Below are 16,959 nucleotides of genomic sequence, written 5' to 3' on the forward strand. Positions count from 1 at the left end.
CTCTCAGGTGCTAGAATTCATCCCATCACCATACACTGAAGTCACTTCACTACCAGCTATGAATATGACATGACCTTTGCCCATGTGGATGTTGAGATGTGTCCCATTAGACTATTGAAGAGGGACATGATGGAGCACACTGAGGATGCCTTTGAGGCTGGAAAAAAACTATTCTTGTCAGTATCCTACCATCACTAAAAAAATCGATGTCACAATTTAAGCAAGCAATTATTGACCTTAATAATCGGGTTAATTATTGGTGCCATAGGTTCATAGGTTCATAGGTTGATACTAGGCTATCTACCCTAAGGCATTTATAAGCCTAGCCAGAGTGTGTTTGGTTTTTGCCACCCTTTTAGATTAGTTGACTGTGCCTCTGTATAGTAGGCAGAAGAAGGTAGCCCTTTTAAGGTTAGTTTACTGTACCTCTGTCAAGCAGGAACACAGAAGAGATCCCAGGGGTAAACTTACGATCTCCCATCCACTCGTCAAGATTTCTCTTGAAGAGGGTCAGTGAGGGGCTCTGCCTAACATGGATTGGGATTTTGTACCAGAGTGAGGGGAGCCTCTGGGATATGAATCTGTCCCTCCAGCATGTCCTATTTATTTCTGTGCTGAGGTTCAAGTCACTGGAGCATGTAGCTCTAAGGCATTTGGATTTCCTGAGGTGGAGTATGTCCATTAATTCTGGGTTGGACATGGCTTTATACGTCAGACACAGATCGCCCCTGAGTAGGCGGTATGCAGCTGAGTAGAGCTGGAGTTTCTTTAGCCAAACTGCATAGGGCATCTGTTTGAATCCCTTGATCCTCTTGGTGAGGTACTTTTGGGGTCTTTCCAGTTACTGCAGGTGTCGGGTAAGGTACATCCCAAATGGGGCATTGTATTCAATTATGGGCCTGATAAGTGATGAGTAGAGGGGCACAATGACCTCTCTTGATCTAGATGTGAACCCTTTCGTGATAAGGTGAGCTATATAGAAGGTCTTTCTAACCACTTTGGCAATGTGATTGTCAAAGGAGAGATTGCTATCTACTTGGGTCCCCAAGTCCCTAATTACTTCTTCCGTACTTAATGGATTACCACCTATGTGGTAATTTGTGGGCACTTTGTTTTTCCCAAAGGGGATGACTATGCACTTTTTGGCATTTAGCTTTAGATCATGGCTCTGGCACCAGTTATCCGTATATGTGAGACCCTTTTGGAGGATGCTTGTGTCAGCCGGAGAGTCGATTATGACACCCAGTTTGCAGTCATCTGTGAACTTGGTCAGCCATAGTCCACCCATATTAGCCTGTACCTCGGAGAAATATATACCTAACAAGAGAGGTCCCAGGACTGAGCCTTGTGGGACGCCACTTGTAACTGGTTTAGAGTCTGACATGGCACCTGCTATTCTGACCATGTGGGTTCTATCCCTGAGCCAGTTTGCAACCCATCTTGTGACATAGGGGTTGATATTTAAGCTGATGAGCATATTTATGATGCCCAAGTGGGGTATTATGTCGAAGGCTTTTGCGACTTCCAGGTAGGCTGTGTGGACTACCTTCCATTCATCTATGGCTTTGGTAACTGTTTCAAAGAAGTCAACCAGGTTCAAGAGGCAAGATCTGCCCTTAACAAAGCCGAATTGGGTAGGATCCAGTGTCTGGAGGTTCCCAATGTCTTTGTTTATGATTTCCATGATGATACGCTCCATAGCTTTGCAGACCAGGCTAGTCAGGCTTATAGGGCGATAGTTCCCGGGGTCCATTATGGCACCACCTTTGTGGAGTGGGACCACTGTTGCTGTACGCCATTCCTTGGGTACATATCCTGTAGTAAGGCTGAGATTGAACAGTGACTTTATATGAGGGTTTAGTTCTTCTTGAAGCTATTGTAAGACACAGCCCGGGACACCGTCTGGTCCCATTGATGCTGTGTTTTTTGCTTTTTTGCTTTGGAGAGGGCAGCTCTCACCTGTGCATCTGTGATTTCAGAAAGGCTACACTCTGTTGGGATAGACATTTGCTCTTTTGGGGGGAAGGGGGGAGAAGTTTGCACTAAACCTTTCTGCCAGGATGTTGGCAATGTCTGTGGGTTCAGTGTATTTTTTTGTCATTTTGCACTAACTCAGAGCATATCTGGGAGTTACCTCCCAGGTACCTGACATAACTAAAGAAGGCCTTGTGATTATCTTTAGTGTCTTGTGCAATTTTTCTTTTGAAGCTGGTCTTAGATGATTTTATGAGGGATCGTAGTTTCTTGCTAGTACTAATCAGAGACGTCTTCCCTTTTTGGGATTTTGCTCTATCATGTAGTAGCTTTCTCCTTCTGTTGTATAGCTTATTTATGGCTGGGGTCCACCAGACAGGTCTCCTGCCTTTGGAGGAGTGAGTCTTGGTTTTATATGGGATAACATGCTCCATGCATTCCTGTAGGTGTCCATAGAATGCTTTTGTAAAGGATTCTGCGTTTTGGGCCAGATTTTCCACTGGCTCGGGGGCTTTGAAGGATTCCACCTCGGTTTTGAGAAGTGTGAAGTTTGCTTTTGAGAAGTTCTTCACCATGGTTCCCTTGGCTGGGGGTGGGGATGGAATATGGATGTCCAGTGAGATCAGTTTATGGTCTGATCTTACCAATGAGGGGTATACCTCTGGTGTGGAACATAGAGACCCCATGTTGGTGATGACCAGATCCAATATGTTTTCCCCTCTTGTGGGAGTGGTAACCAGTTGTTCCATAGCATTTGAGTTTATAAATTCTAGGAAACCATTGGGTGAGGGTGTTTGGGCTTGAGTAGTTTTCCCAATCAGTGTTTAGGTAGTTGAAGTCACCCAATATAATGGTGTTTGGAGAGACCTTCATATTCTCCAGTGTTCTCAGGAAAGCTGAGTGGGGTTCCTGTGTTTGGGAGGGTGGTCTGTAGCAGGCTACAAACTGAAAGGCAGTTTTGCCCACTGTTAGTTACACATAGATGGTCTCCGATGCTTCATGCAGTGCCACTAACCTGGAGGTGTGGGTATCTTTCATAAATATGGATACTCCCCCTCCTTTTGTGGTTCAGTCCAAGTTTTGGGGCCGAAAAGCATGGTATGAAGTATAACCTGTTAGTGCTGGGGTGCTCTCGGGAGCCTTGAACCAGGTTTCTGTTACTACACAGATATTGATATTCTCCATACTGAGGAGAGTTTCGAGTGTGTGCATCTTGAGGTTTAGACTTCTGGCGTTGAGCAGCATTACCCTTAGTTTTTTTTTTCTTTGTGTTGTCTATGGAGGTGGGTTTGTCTTTTGAGCCTTGCCTAAAAAAGGCAGTATGGGGAGGCAAGAGCCTTTGCCAGTATTTGAAAACCTAGGGGTAACAGGTACAAGCCGTCCCTAGTGAAGCAACGTGGCCTGTCGAGCATGTCATCCCAGGCTGACAGACACTGGATCCCCTTTGAATGACACCAATACTTTAGCCAATTGTTAAAATTGATCACTTTGTCTTTATACTGTGGCATCATTCTTGGTGAGGGCAAGATGCTACTCAAGGTCATACCGGCCTGGGCTACATGATCAGAGAGCTCCTCTATGTCTCTTTTCATGTAGTCCAGGAAAATACGTCTCAGGTCATTCACACCAGCATAGACAATGATGGAGTCATATTTGTACTTGCTTTGGAGTGACCTGAGTGCTTGTGTTATGTGGTGGATCCTGGCACCCGACAGGCAGCTTACAGTGACCTTCTCCTTGTTCAGTCTGGTGAGTGGGACGTCAGTGTGTCTGACAATAGAGTCACCTATTACAAGTGTATTAGGTGTGTTGCTTAGCCTTAAGGGCTGTGACTGTGTGGCACACTGACTTTGTGAGCTATGTGCTACGTGGGTATTGTTTCATGGTAGGGGTTGCTTGGATGTCTGCTTTGGAGGTCTCTGCTGCTTAGGCAGATTTTTATTTAGAGCCTCCGAGTATGTTTTTGTGTGTTTATGTGTTTGGTTTGCTGATGCGATAGGTCTACATAAGACTGGATTTGTGGTGTGTGTGGTTACCTTCTCCTCCTGACTGGCTGTGCCAGTACTGGGTTGAGAGAGCTCAGCCTCCAGTTTGGCTATATAGTTGCATCTCTCACATATATTTGAGCTTGATGGGAGGAGGACAGGGTGGTCTGTAGACATAAGGCAGTTGTAACATTGCCTCAAGATTCCCAGATTCACCAGCTGGACTGAAGAGTAAACCCGAAACTGACCTTTGGACATGCCTGAATAATATAGGGAACTACTTATTGACTGATCAGAAAGAACCAATAGGGAGAAAGTACTTAAAATGAGTATAAGAGGATGTAGTGCTTAAGTTTATTAGTGTTTACCTATGAGGTTACTTATACGAGCAAGTGCAGGGCTTTAGAATGAAAATAGAGTGCTTATTTTGAGATTTTTGTAAGGGAAAAAGTGAAGAGCAGACTTTGTGGAGCCGGGAATAGTTTAAACCTGTTTAAACGGCGTTGCCCGACACTGCTCTGTGTGCAAGAGCGCACAAAAAGAGAGTTGCAGGGTTTTAAGAGAGAGATCAAGGAGTTTGGAATTGACCCAAAATGGCCAATAAAACTGCAGTTTCTAGGCAGTAACCACTCCTACAGGGACAGGCAGGCTGCTCAGTGTTAACCACTGCCACTGGTGAACACAGTGACTTCCCTTTAGCCCAAGTAAGCACTGGCCTCCAAGAAACTTACAAACAGTTCAGAACAGCAACTCTGTAACTGAACTTTCTTTTAAATTATAGAAAGTGGGAAAATAGCAAGATTTTTTTGTTTTTTTGTTTTTAAGGATAGCAGAGACACACAAGTAGCAAACTATTCAGAACAGTGCAATAAATGACCCCAACACGTATGTGCTAGGTCAGAGGCAGGTAAAATGCAATTTTAAGAAAAAACGATTTTAAATTAAGTGCAACACAAAAAATGCAATAAACAGGTTCTAGGTATGTTCGAAATACTGTTTCTAACACAGATATCAACTTTTGCAAGCAAGAAAACGCCAAAAAGTAGGCGGCAATGCAAATGCCAAAGATGTTCTATAAATATCAGTTTGGATGGAAATAGAAGACAGTACTGCCTGTTTTGTTAGGAGTGGCCTGCAACTATCTCAAAAGAGCTTTTGATTACTGGCTAAGAATTTCTCTATTCACATAATGCCTTCTAAGGCAATGTCACTAATTGTGCTAGCAACCTAATCAATACAAATTCTAGTTTGTCAAATATCACTGTAGTGCTGCTCAGCGCAAGAAGTCAAAATGAGAAAATGCCCTGCTTCAAGACCTTCTTAACTTTCAAAATGCAGATATCTGTGCTGTTTAATGCCAGGAAGGGCAATGTATGTTACTGAGTTGTCATCAGTAAAGTATTTCCTTGTAGACCCATTATGATACCAGGCCAGTTTTACTGTATGTGAGTTGTGCAGACCTTCAGTAGTCTGATCAACTAACCAGGGCTTTTTCAATAAGTAGTGGATATTACGTCAGAGACAATTTCAGTGAGGGTGTTTATAAAGATTGAGAGGGTAGAGAGAGAGAGAATGATACAGACATGTACTTAGGGATTAAAGAGGTGCAGAACATGTTATTAAATTTGTTGTTCAAATGTAATGTGATAAATGTGTGTACAGTGATAAAGCTAATTGATACACCAGCAGTTGGACAATACATTGAGAGGAAGAGCTAGTGTATTTGGAAGGAGTGTCTAACATTATATGGAGATGTAGTTAAGGTTTTTGAATTTAACTTGAGGAAAGAAATTTGTGACTGAAATTCTATAGATGATGATGATGATGATGATGACGATGTCTGAGGTAAATAAAGTGTCATGATGCGGTATCCATCCTGGTATGGAGCTGTATATTATATATATATATATATATATATATATATATATATATATATATATATATATACTATAATGTCATGTAGATATATAGATTCATAAGTGTGTACTAGGGAAACAACCAAACAACCACTGGGGCCTTTTTAATCCTAGCCATGCTTTCCAAATCTCTGACAGACTCTGGTACACTTGATATTTGGAAGATGAAACAGGGGTCTAGGAGATAAACCATTTACAGGCTAACAGTATCCATTAGAGACATGGGTACAAAACCATTGATAAATTTCATGTTTTCCATCCAATTATCCAAGTTACCCATTGATGGAGAGCCTGTTCCAGAGAAGGGATAGTCTCTGGGACAGATACCTGTTAGTCTAGCAGGTCCTGTTTACATCAGAGACATTGAAATCTGTTTCAGTTTTAGAACAGATTTTTGTTGAACATGACTAGAATTAGTTGTTAAGTTTTGATACCAATGACTTTGTAGGTTTGGTTTATAATCTGAATTTTTTTCTTATCATACACATTTTAAGAATAGATAAGTGAAATTTGAACCCTACAGCCTAAATATAATTATAACTCTGTTTCCATTTACATATGAGGGGCTCATTTGGCCAAAGACATTCATTTAAGGAAGGAAGTTTTATATCTTTAGTCATAACATTGTTGCATTCTTTTTCCTTTGCAGTGGAGTACCAGTTTATTAGGGGCTGAGTACTGAAGATCTGAAAGCCATTTTATAAAAAAAAAGCGATTTGTAGAATTGTGAAAGCAAAGTATGTGTACATATTGGGCTATTCAGAAAAGTAAGAATGTACTGACATTGCAAAAATTATGACCGTAGCCATAGGAATAAGGAAGACAACCCCGCGTTTCAGCAAGCTCTGCACGGCGTGCTGGAATAGTGCAAGAGCTGCTGCACGCAATATGTCCGACGAGTGATCCAGGAATGAGCTCCCGGGATGTGCGCTAGCGCTCCTACACTATTCCTGCATGGACACAGCTCCTGTATGCTAATTATCCCATTTGCTGGTGAAAAACATGCAAATGAGGTGAATTAGCAATCTAAGAACTAGGCAGGCATCTGTGAAGGAATAGTGTAACCTGCAGAAATGTATTCGGTTACTAACCAAATACATTTCTGCAAATTATAAAATGGAGGCATGACAGCTCAAAAGAAATCAGTGTAGTAGGCATGCTACTGGTCAAATATATGGCCATTGGCATGGGAAATAGTTGCAAAATTATAAAAAAATTACTTTTATTTTTTCTGGCCGATTTTGGCCGCTTAAGCATAGGGCAGCGGTGCACAAATGGGATCGGCCCAAAAATAAGAAAAAAAGTTGGAAATAAGCTTTTAAACCCAAATCAGCATTTTGTCATGATAGTCAATGGCAAGCATAGGACAACAATACCAGGGAGCAGTGGTTGCTAAGGGGGAAGGCTCAGTGTGAGTGTGGTAATTATGATTTATCATTCTGTTTTATGGAAATGAAGGGACTGATACTGAATCACTGATTTCCTGTCAGTGCTAGCTTGCACCCAACCATGTAGGTGCAGCAACACCATCTTATAAGTATAAGAGGTAGATGACCTCAGAAGGGGGTGTGTCATGCATGCTGTAAGCTTATTGGAGCTCTGTGGCCTGTGTTTGCCCTTAGCTAAGCACAGCTAAGAAAGGGGAGTGTGTCTGAGGTTGCCTGCTAGTGTTTACATTGCCTAAACTGGTGTGCATGCCATACACCTGGTTTTAAACAAAAAAACAAACAAACAAAAAAAACAGGAAATAGCAGCTCTGTTCACATCTGAGCACTGGGTATGCATGGCGTGCCCAAATGGGAAGGCAATGGGAAGGGAAAACAGCAGTAGGAAGGCAATCAAGGAGAACTAGCATACAGGCAGGTGAAATGTATCAGAATCAGCCAATTACACAAGCAGCAGCCCAGCCCAGCACACTATTATAAACTATGCAAACACCTTTCACTCTGTTTTTTCCCACAAACTCTATACCACCAGTGTACACAGACAGGAAAATTTTACCTGACAAAACTAACAAAATGTTAGGGGCTGCTGTTGCTCTCATACATCAATATGTGGAAGAGACTGAGGGTGGTGAGGATGTGAATGCTGATGACCAACCCACAGTGAGGAGGAGGAGAAGTATTTACAGACCCAGGGTAAACTACCAGGGGCTACATGAGCTCTATAGGGTGGACAGAGACATTCTACAGCAAATTGCTAAGCTGTGCCACCACATCTCACACACAGAACCAAGAGAGGGGAACCCATCCCAGTGGATACCAAGGTATGTGTAGGATTAAGAATACTAGCCACAGGTACCTTCCAAAGGCTAACTGGGGATATCATGGGGATCTCACAGGCATCAGCATCCAGGGTACTCCACCAGCTCCTGGATGCTATGTCAGCACATGCCGGTGAGCACATATATTTTCTCAACACCCGTGAGGCATTGAACAGCAATATGCATCTCTTCCACCAGATAGCAGAATACCCTGAGGTAGTGGGTGCTATAGACTGCACGCACATACACATCAAAGCAATACCCAGTGAGTGGGGTAGAGTCTACTTAAACCACAAGAACTTCCCCTCCATCAACTGCCAGGTCATGTGCGATGCCCAGGGCATTATCATGAATGTGTGTGCTGGCAGCCCTGGAAGCTATCATGACTCCCATATCTGGCATATAACACAGCTGTACCAGAAATTTGCTACTGGGAACATCCCATATGGCCATGTAGTGTGGGATGCTGGTTACGCACTGGAGCTGTGGCTGATGACTCCCATCAAAAATGCACACACACCCGAACAAGAACTCCATAATAAGGCAGACGCACAAACCAGAATCATAATAGATCGTATGTTTGGGATGCTCACATCACAGTTCTGGTGCCTGAACATATCCCGTGGAACCTTGCAATATTCTCCAACTACATGTACACAAATTTTCATTGTATGTGTCATGCTACACAATATGATCCTGCAGAAACAGCTACTGCAGCAGGACCAGCACGGTGCAGGGCCACACAGCTGCCCAGCATTGCCAAGGCCATCACAAGCACAGAGAGACTCAGAGGAGGAGCAACCTGCACCTGCCCCTTTAGGCAGCAGGAGACATGCCCAGTATGCCCAGGTTTTGGCAAATTGGCAACGTATAGCACATACACTAACACGGTAGAGGCCCAGGGAATGACACCTCTCTCTAAGTCGCACATACAGTAAAAGGGATGCCAAACATGACACTACCTGTGCTTTATCATGTATAGGGAGTGTACTATGTGCATCCGACATAGTTAGCCCCCCAGCACCATCCTCAATACTGGCACAGCCACAAGGTAAGTCACTCTTCCTATCAATTGCTGAATGGAGTAGTATGTTCTGCTAGTTGTATCTATGGTATGGATGTGAGCATACAAGGGAATAAGGTGGCTGAATGGGATGGCAGCAGATAGTGGACACCTATATGGACAGCATGAAATCCATAACAAATACTGATTTCAACAAAGTAGGCAGTACTAGACAAGGTGACATATCCCAGTTCAGCACATGTGGTTGCCCAAATGTATGTCCATAGGACACACACATACATGTCAGTGAGGCTCACATACTCAACACCAGCCTCAGCCAGCATGACTGGTGTAGATGACCATGAAGAAAGGCTGTGCTAAGGCCTCCAATTGATGGCAATGGTAAACAGCCCCTCTCCAGACCTACACAGACAGATTACAACAGGTCTGCCAGTTGTATGTTAGTTCTGAAGGGTAAAAAGTCTGAAACTGAAATGTAGGTCAATAAAACCTAAGATTTGTACAGTACGTGAAATACCAGTACAGTCATAGCAAATGTTTACATTTGTCAGGTGAGCCTCCCCCCCACAATCCTATGTAGAAATGCAGTAACATGTACATGTGGGTTTAATAACAGTGGATCACAGATTACCTGAGCTGGCCCACTTTACAGGATAGATTGTTGCATGTGTACAATATACAGGAGTCTGTGTGTTAGGTTGTTATTTGTTCTATATTGTGTGGAAGTGGTCAGCATGTAGGCATGGAGGGTTGTGTCTTGGTGGCCTACGGCCAGTACTGTTGATGACAGGGCCATGTTCAGACAACTGCAGTGCCAACCACAATGCATCCCAGCAATACCCAATTCAGCAGTCATCCATACTCACTGTCCTGATGTCAATATCTGTCACCATCTGAAAGAGGGACATGCCATGAATGTGGGCACAGACATATATACAGTACACAGATGTAAGTACCCTAGACAGAGTACATAAATTGTAACTGTCAACTGCACACACCTTTGGAATTGTACATACAGGTTTGCAGCATATTAGTTGTATGTGTAATATGGAATACTGATGTAGTCTGGCCAATCACTGGCAGACCACAAAAGGCAAAGTTATGAAGTAATGAGAGACTACCTATGTCCCCGCACAAGGTAGCATAAGGGGAATGTCCCAGGTATATCTGTGAGTCAGCTGCAAAAAGCTTCCATATCACACATGCACTCAGCTCACCCCACCATCAGCCACAGGTTTATCACAGATCATATCCCTGCTGTTAGGAATGAGTACAGTATGACCCCCCACTTCTGTATGGGAATACCCACAGAATGCAACTTGCTGAAGAGGTGTCCCATGCAGGTGTGTCCCTAGCTGTAAGCAGCACCCTGTTAGCATCCAGACCAATGGATTAATATGGGCAGGAACTATTGCCATTAACACCTCACACACTTACCCTGTCATGCCAGGGGAATCCAGTGGCTCACAGCCTGGGAATATAGGAGTGACAGAATGCACTGGCCTGCTACAGATGGCCTGCATCACTACCAAATGCCCTACAGTCCTCTGTCAAAGGTCTGTGCCTCACCTGTACTGCCAGTGTATGTTATCTCATGGGGTCCCAACTAACAACATAACACAGTCCACAGAACACAAATGCAAGGCCATGTTGACAAATCCCAGTAGCATGCCCATCATGTCCTACTGCATGAACTGTGAACCAACCCCTAAATACTGCTGGGATGAAGGGACAACTATAGGGATACTTCTCAGATATCGTTCGCATAATGTTAGGAAGAGCATAGAATAACAGAGTGGGGGGTGTAGAAGCATGGACGTTATGGAGTGTGTGAAGTCTGAAACTCTGATGTGTGCCCATACTATGCCTGCCTGTAAACCCAGTAATGGGTGGCTACAAACCTGCTCATAAACCACAGTGTGAAGGGGAACTGACCAGATATATGAACCCTGCCTCTGGGTAACCTGGGTGAATCTGTACAGCTGAGAGGTATAGCCACAGCAGAATATGGCCATTCTGTTACGTCAGTATATGTACAAGTAGGGGATCCTCAGCCACCACAGTACCAAGGTGCTGGACCATTTACACAGACCCATCAGTAAGTGTTTGCAGCTACCCCTCCAGAATGACATGAGTGCAAGAATATGTAGGCTGCAGACCACATTACTGGACATAGCTTCATTCATCTTGTATTTCCCAGGAAATAACTGTAGCAAATAAGTATATTTTTCAGTAGTTGCTGACATAATACAACACAGTGTAAAACAGTACATATGTCTGAATATCTTTGCTAACGCCAACCATGTAACACAAGCAGCACAGACACAATAGTTACAGTTTCCCACTATCTTTCACCCATTGTGACTCCATATTGTCGACCTACCTACAGATATCCTGTAGGAACAGGTCTCTAGCTGTAGGTGTAGAACACCAAATCCTGGACTGGAGTACAACCTACCTGGAATGGATTCACACACTCAATACAGAAGGTCATACCGGCCATGCTCCTACACTTAGAGAAATGAAGCCCATGTCTGACAACAATGGAATATACATATCTGTCAGTCGCAGATGTCTGTGCACACACACCACAAGATGAATGAAGCTATGTTTGTGTTGTACACCATTCATGCTTTCCACACACAGTGGATATGAATACACACACATATCCAAGGCCAACACACTATAATATGTCAAACATACACACACAGAGATGTGGGGAAGAGAGAGACAGAGAGTGACAGAGAGATTTCCATCATGAGGCCTGTCCCACCCACCACTCATCCAATTGGCCAATGTCACATGATGTGGGGATGTCAATCACTGTAGACATTGCTTTTGGTAGCCCTCAGCCCTATACTGTCTGTGGTGCTTGTGATAACTGTGTAACATGACAGTACAAATCAGTATTCATCTAGCATTTGTATACCCAGTCCTGTCAAATGTAAAGTTGTGTGTGACTGAGTGTTGTGTGAGGTATGGCTTATGGCCCATTTACACACACTGCACTTCCCATTGCCCAGGTTAGTACTCATGCTGATGTCAGTCACCTTGAAATAACCCTCTGGCCAAATCTCAGCCCCATAAGCTCCATGGCAGTTGTGATAACTGTGTAATGCTATAGTGTAACATACTAGTTAGGTTGGAGTTTCTAGTTCCAGACATGGCAAATGTGAAAGTGTGTGTGTGTGTGTGTGTGTGTGTGTGTGTGTGTGTGTGTGTGTGTGTGTGTGTGTGTGTGTGTGTGTGTGTGTGTGTGTGTGTGTGTGTGTGTGTGTGTGTGTGTGTGGAGATGAATGATTTTGATGCCATTCACAGTCACTACACATCCCATTGCTTTACTTTTGCAAGCCTGCTGATGTCAGTCACCTTGAAATATCCCTTTGGACAAGAGCCAGGCCCATAAGTTCTGTGATGCTTGTGATAACTGTGTAATGCTATAATGCAACATACTAGGCTGGTAAGAGTTCTAATCCCAGACATGGTGACTGTGAAACTGTGTGGGTGTCTTTGATAATACTTGATATTGTTGACATTAACACGTACTACTCTCCCCTTACCCCTCCTTTAGCACTGCTGCAGATGTTAGTTACCTTAAAAGATACCTGTGGAGAGCTCTCCAACATGTAAGCTCCATAGTGCATGCCATAAATGTGGAACAATGTAGTAGCAGTACCTACACAGGTATAGGTTTGAATCTCATCTGTGGCAAGTGTTTGTGTGTGTACCTCAAATATTTTGGCCCATTTACACCCAGTACCCATCTCAGAGCCTGACTTTAGCAGTCCTGCAAATATCATCCACCATAGAATTACCTGTTACCAACCCTAGGCTATGTCAGGTCAGTGGTGCATGTGGTAAATGCGTAACATAATGGTCTGTAAAGATTGTTAGATAGAGGTTTGAGCCTCACTTCTTGCAAATGTAAATGTGTGTTCAGGGTAAAATTATTTTTGGGATTTCTCAACCACTACATCACCCAATGCCAGTATTTACATGGGCTGGTGATGTTCATAGTTTCATAGGTTCATAGGTAGGTACTAGGCTATCGGCCCTAGGGCCCATACAAGCCTAGCCAAAAAATGTACCCTGGCTTTCGCCACCCAAGAAAATTATTTTCCTGTGCCCCTGTTGAGCAGAGCCATAGAAGTGGTCCCCGGGGTGAATTTCCCATTTCCCATCCAATCATCAAGATTTTTCTTCAAGAGTGCTAATGAGGAGCTCTGTTTGACATAGATAGGTAGTCTGTTCCAGAGTATGGGAAGTCTCTGGGACAGGAATCTATCCCTCCAGCATGTTCTGTTTATTGTGATGACAAGGTTAAGGTCCCTAGAGCGTGTAGCTTGGAGGGATTGGGATTTCTTTAAGTGGAGCATGTCCAACAGCTATGGGTTTGACATAGCTTTGTATGTTAGGCAGAGATTGCCCCTGAGTAGGCGATAAGCGATGGAGTAAAGCTGTAGACTTTTGAGACGGTCTGCATAGGGCATCTGTTTGAGGCCAGTAATCCTCTTTGTGAGGTATTTCTGTGGTCTTTCCAGTTGTTGTAGATGTCTTGTGAGGTACATACCAAAAGGGGCATTGTACTCTATAATCGGTCTAATGATTGATGAGTAGAGGGGAACAATGACCTCTTTTTTTCTGGATGAGAATCCTTTTGTGATGAGATGAGCCACGTAGAAGGATTTCCTGACCACTGCGGCGATGTGACTATCAAAGGAGAGACTACTGTCCACCTGTGTCCCAAGGTCTCTTATCACATTTTCGGCATTAAGTAGACTACCAGCTATGTGGTAGTTCATGGGTACAGAGTTTTTACCAAAGGGGATGACAATACACTTTTTGGCATTGAGCTTCAGGCCATGGCTTTGACACCAGGTATCTGTCTCAGTGAAGCCCTTTTGTAGTTTGTCCACATCGTTAGGAGTTTCGATTATGGCTCCCAGTTTGCAGTCATCTGCAAACTTTGTTAGCCAAAGACCTTCTGTGTTAGCCTGCACTTCAGAGAAGTAGATACCAAACAGGAGGGGACCCAGGACTGAACCCTGTGGTACTCCACTTGTCACTGGTCTGATGTCGGATTTGGAATCTGCTACTTTCACAGTGTGGATTCTGTCCATGAGCCAGTTGGCAACCCATCTTGTGACATAGGGATTTATACCTAGTTTAGTGAGCTTATCTATAATTCCAGAGTGGGGGATGGTGTCGAAAGCCTTGGCGAAATCTAGATAAGCTGTGTGAACCATTTTACCCTCATCTATGGCTTTGGTGACTTCTTCAAAGAAGTCAATCAGGTTTAGGAGACATGATCTGCCTTTTACAAATCCAAACTGAGTAGGGTCCAGAGTTTGGAGATTACCAATGTCTTTGTTTATGAGTTCCACAATGATACGTTCCATGGCCTTGCAGACCAGGCTCATCAGGCTAATGGGGCGGTAGTTCCCGATGTCCGTTGTGGCTCCCCCTTTGTGGAGTGGGATAACTGTCGTGGTTCACCATTCAGTGGGTACAAAGCCTGAGGTGAGGCTATGATTGAACATGGTACTTAGGTAGGGTGCCAGTTCATTCTGTAGTTCGTGTAGAATGCAGCCTGGGATATTGTCAGGTCCCATGGATGCTGTGTTCTTGGCTTTGGAGAGTGTGTTTTTTACCTGTGCAGCCATGATTATAGGAACTTTGCATTCTTCCGGTATAGAGATGGGCTCTCTAGGGGGTGAGAGGGGGGTAAAGTTAGCACTGAACCTATCTGCTAGGATGGTGGCAATATCAGTTGGTTCTGTATATTTAGTGCCATTATGCTGTAACTCAGAGCAGATCTGAGTGTTCCCATTTACATTCTTGACATAGCTATAGAATGCTTTGTGGTTGTCTTTAGAGTCAGTGGTAATTTTGTTTTTGTAACTAGCTTTGGAGGATTTTATGAGGGATCTCAGCTTCTTACTGAGGTTGACCAGGGAGTTCCTCCAGTCATGGGATTTTACTCTTTTTTGCAATAGTTTCTTTCTTCTGTTGTAGAGTTTGTTTATGGCAGAGGACCACCAGATTGGCTTCCTTTTTTTGGAGGATAACATCTTGGTTCTATTAAGGATAGCATGATCCATACATTCGTGTAAGTGCTTATAAAGTGCATTTGTGTAGGATTCGGCAATCATACCTCTATTGTCCATCTGCATGGGTGTCATGAAGTTTGCCACTTCTGTCTTAAGAAGTGTGAAGTTGGCTTTTGAGAAGGTTTTTACAATGGTTTCCCTAATTGGAGCTGGGGGTGGGATGTGGATGTCTAGGCTGATTAGCTTGTGGTCGGATCTGACCAACGAGGAATTGACCTCTGGTGTGGAACACCAGTTTCCCATGTTGGTAATGACCAGGTCTAGGATATTGCTGCCCCTGGTGGGGGTGTGAATAAGTTGATCCAAGGCCTTGGAATTTATGAATTCTACAAAACGTTGAGCAAAAGAGTTGGGACATGAGTAGCTTTCCCAGTTAATGGTGGGGTAGTTGAAATCGCCCAATATTAGGGTGTTGGGTTGTACCCTAATACTTTCCAGTGTATCAAGAAATGAGTGTGAATCCTGGGGCATGGTGGGGGGTCTCTAGCAAGCTACAATTTGGATTGCGGTCTTGTCCAGAGTTAGTTGCACTTGGATAATCTCGGATGCATAATGCTGTGCAACTAGCCTGGAGGTGTGGATATCCTTAATGAATATGGACACGCCTCCACCTTTAGTGCTTCTTTCTGGGTTAGGTGGCCGAAAGGTGTGGTATGAATTGAAGCCTGGTAATGCAGGGGTGCTCTCTCTTTGAACCAGGTCTTTGTCACTGCACAGATGTCAATGTTCTCCATTTTAAGGAGTGCCTCGAGTGAGTGCATTTTGAGGTTTAGACTTCTAGCATTGAGTAGCATTACCCTCAGATTTTGCTTGCTTGTACCTGTTACGGTGGTGAATTTGTCATTTGAACTTTGCCTAAAAAAGGCACTATAGGGGTGGTAAGAGCCTTAGCCAGTATCTGGAATCCTAAGGGCGACAGGTGCAGGCCATCTCTGGCAAAGCATCGTGGACTGTCGATCATGTTGTCCCAGGAAGACAAATACTGGATCCCCTTAGAATGACACCAGAAGCTTAGCCAATTGAAGTCAATCATTTTGTCCTTGTACTGTGGTATCATTCTGGGTGATGGCAGGATGCTACTCAGGGTTAGGGTCATACCTGCCTGGGATACAAGATCGGAGAGCTCCTCCATGTCTCTTTTCATGTAGTCCAGGGAGGTATGTCTCAGGTCATTCACACCAACATGGACAATGACAGCGTCATATTTGTACTTATTGTGGAGTGACCTGAGTGCATGCATTATGTGGCAGATCCTGGCACCTGACAGGCAGCTGACAGTAACTTTCTCCTTGTTTAGTCTAGTGAGTGGAACATCAGTGTGCCTGTCTATAGAGTCACCTATGACTAGAGTGTTGGGTACGTTGTTATGCCTTATGGGCTGTGGTTGAGTGGCACACTGAGTTTGTGGGCTATGTGTCATTTGGGTTGTGTTGGGGGTGGAGTTTGCTTGCGTTTATGCTTTGGATGTCCCTGATGCTTGGGCAGGTTTTTATTGAGAGCCTCCGCAAATGTAGGTGTGTGTTTTGTGTTTCTATGTGTGTGTTTTAATGGTGTAGCTTTTGAGGGACTATGTGATGAGTGTGATGTGGTGCAAGTGTTTACCTTCTCCTCTTGACTGTCTAGTCCAGTCTTGGGTGAAGAGAGCTTTGCTTCCAGTTTGGCTATATAAGTGCATCTCTCACAGGTT

The sequence above is a fragment of the Protopterus annectens genome, chromosome 5.part0 (assembly GCF_019279795.1).
Source record: "Protopterus annectens isolate FY-2018-M chromosome 5.part0, PAN1.0, whole genome shotgun sequence".
In the NCBI taxonomy this organism is placed as follows: domain Eukaryota; kingdom Metazoa; phylum Chordata; order Ceratodontiformes; family Protopteridae; genus Protopterus; species Protopterus annectens.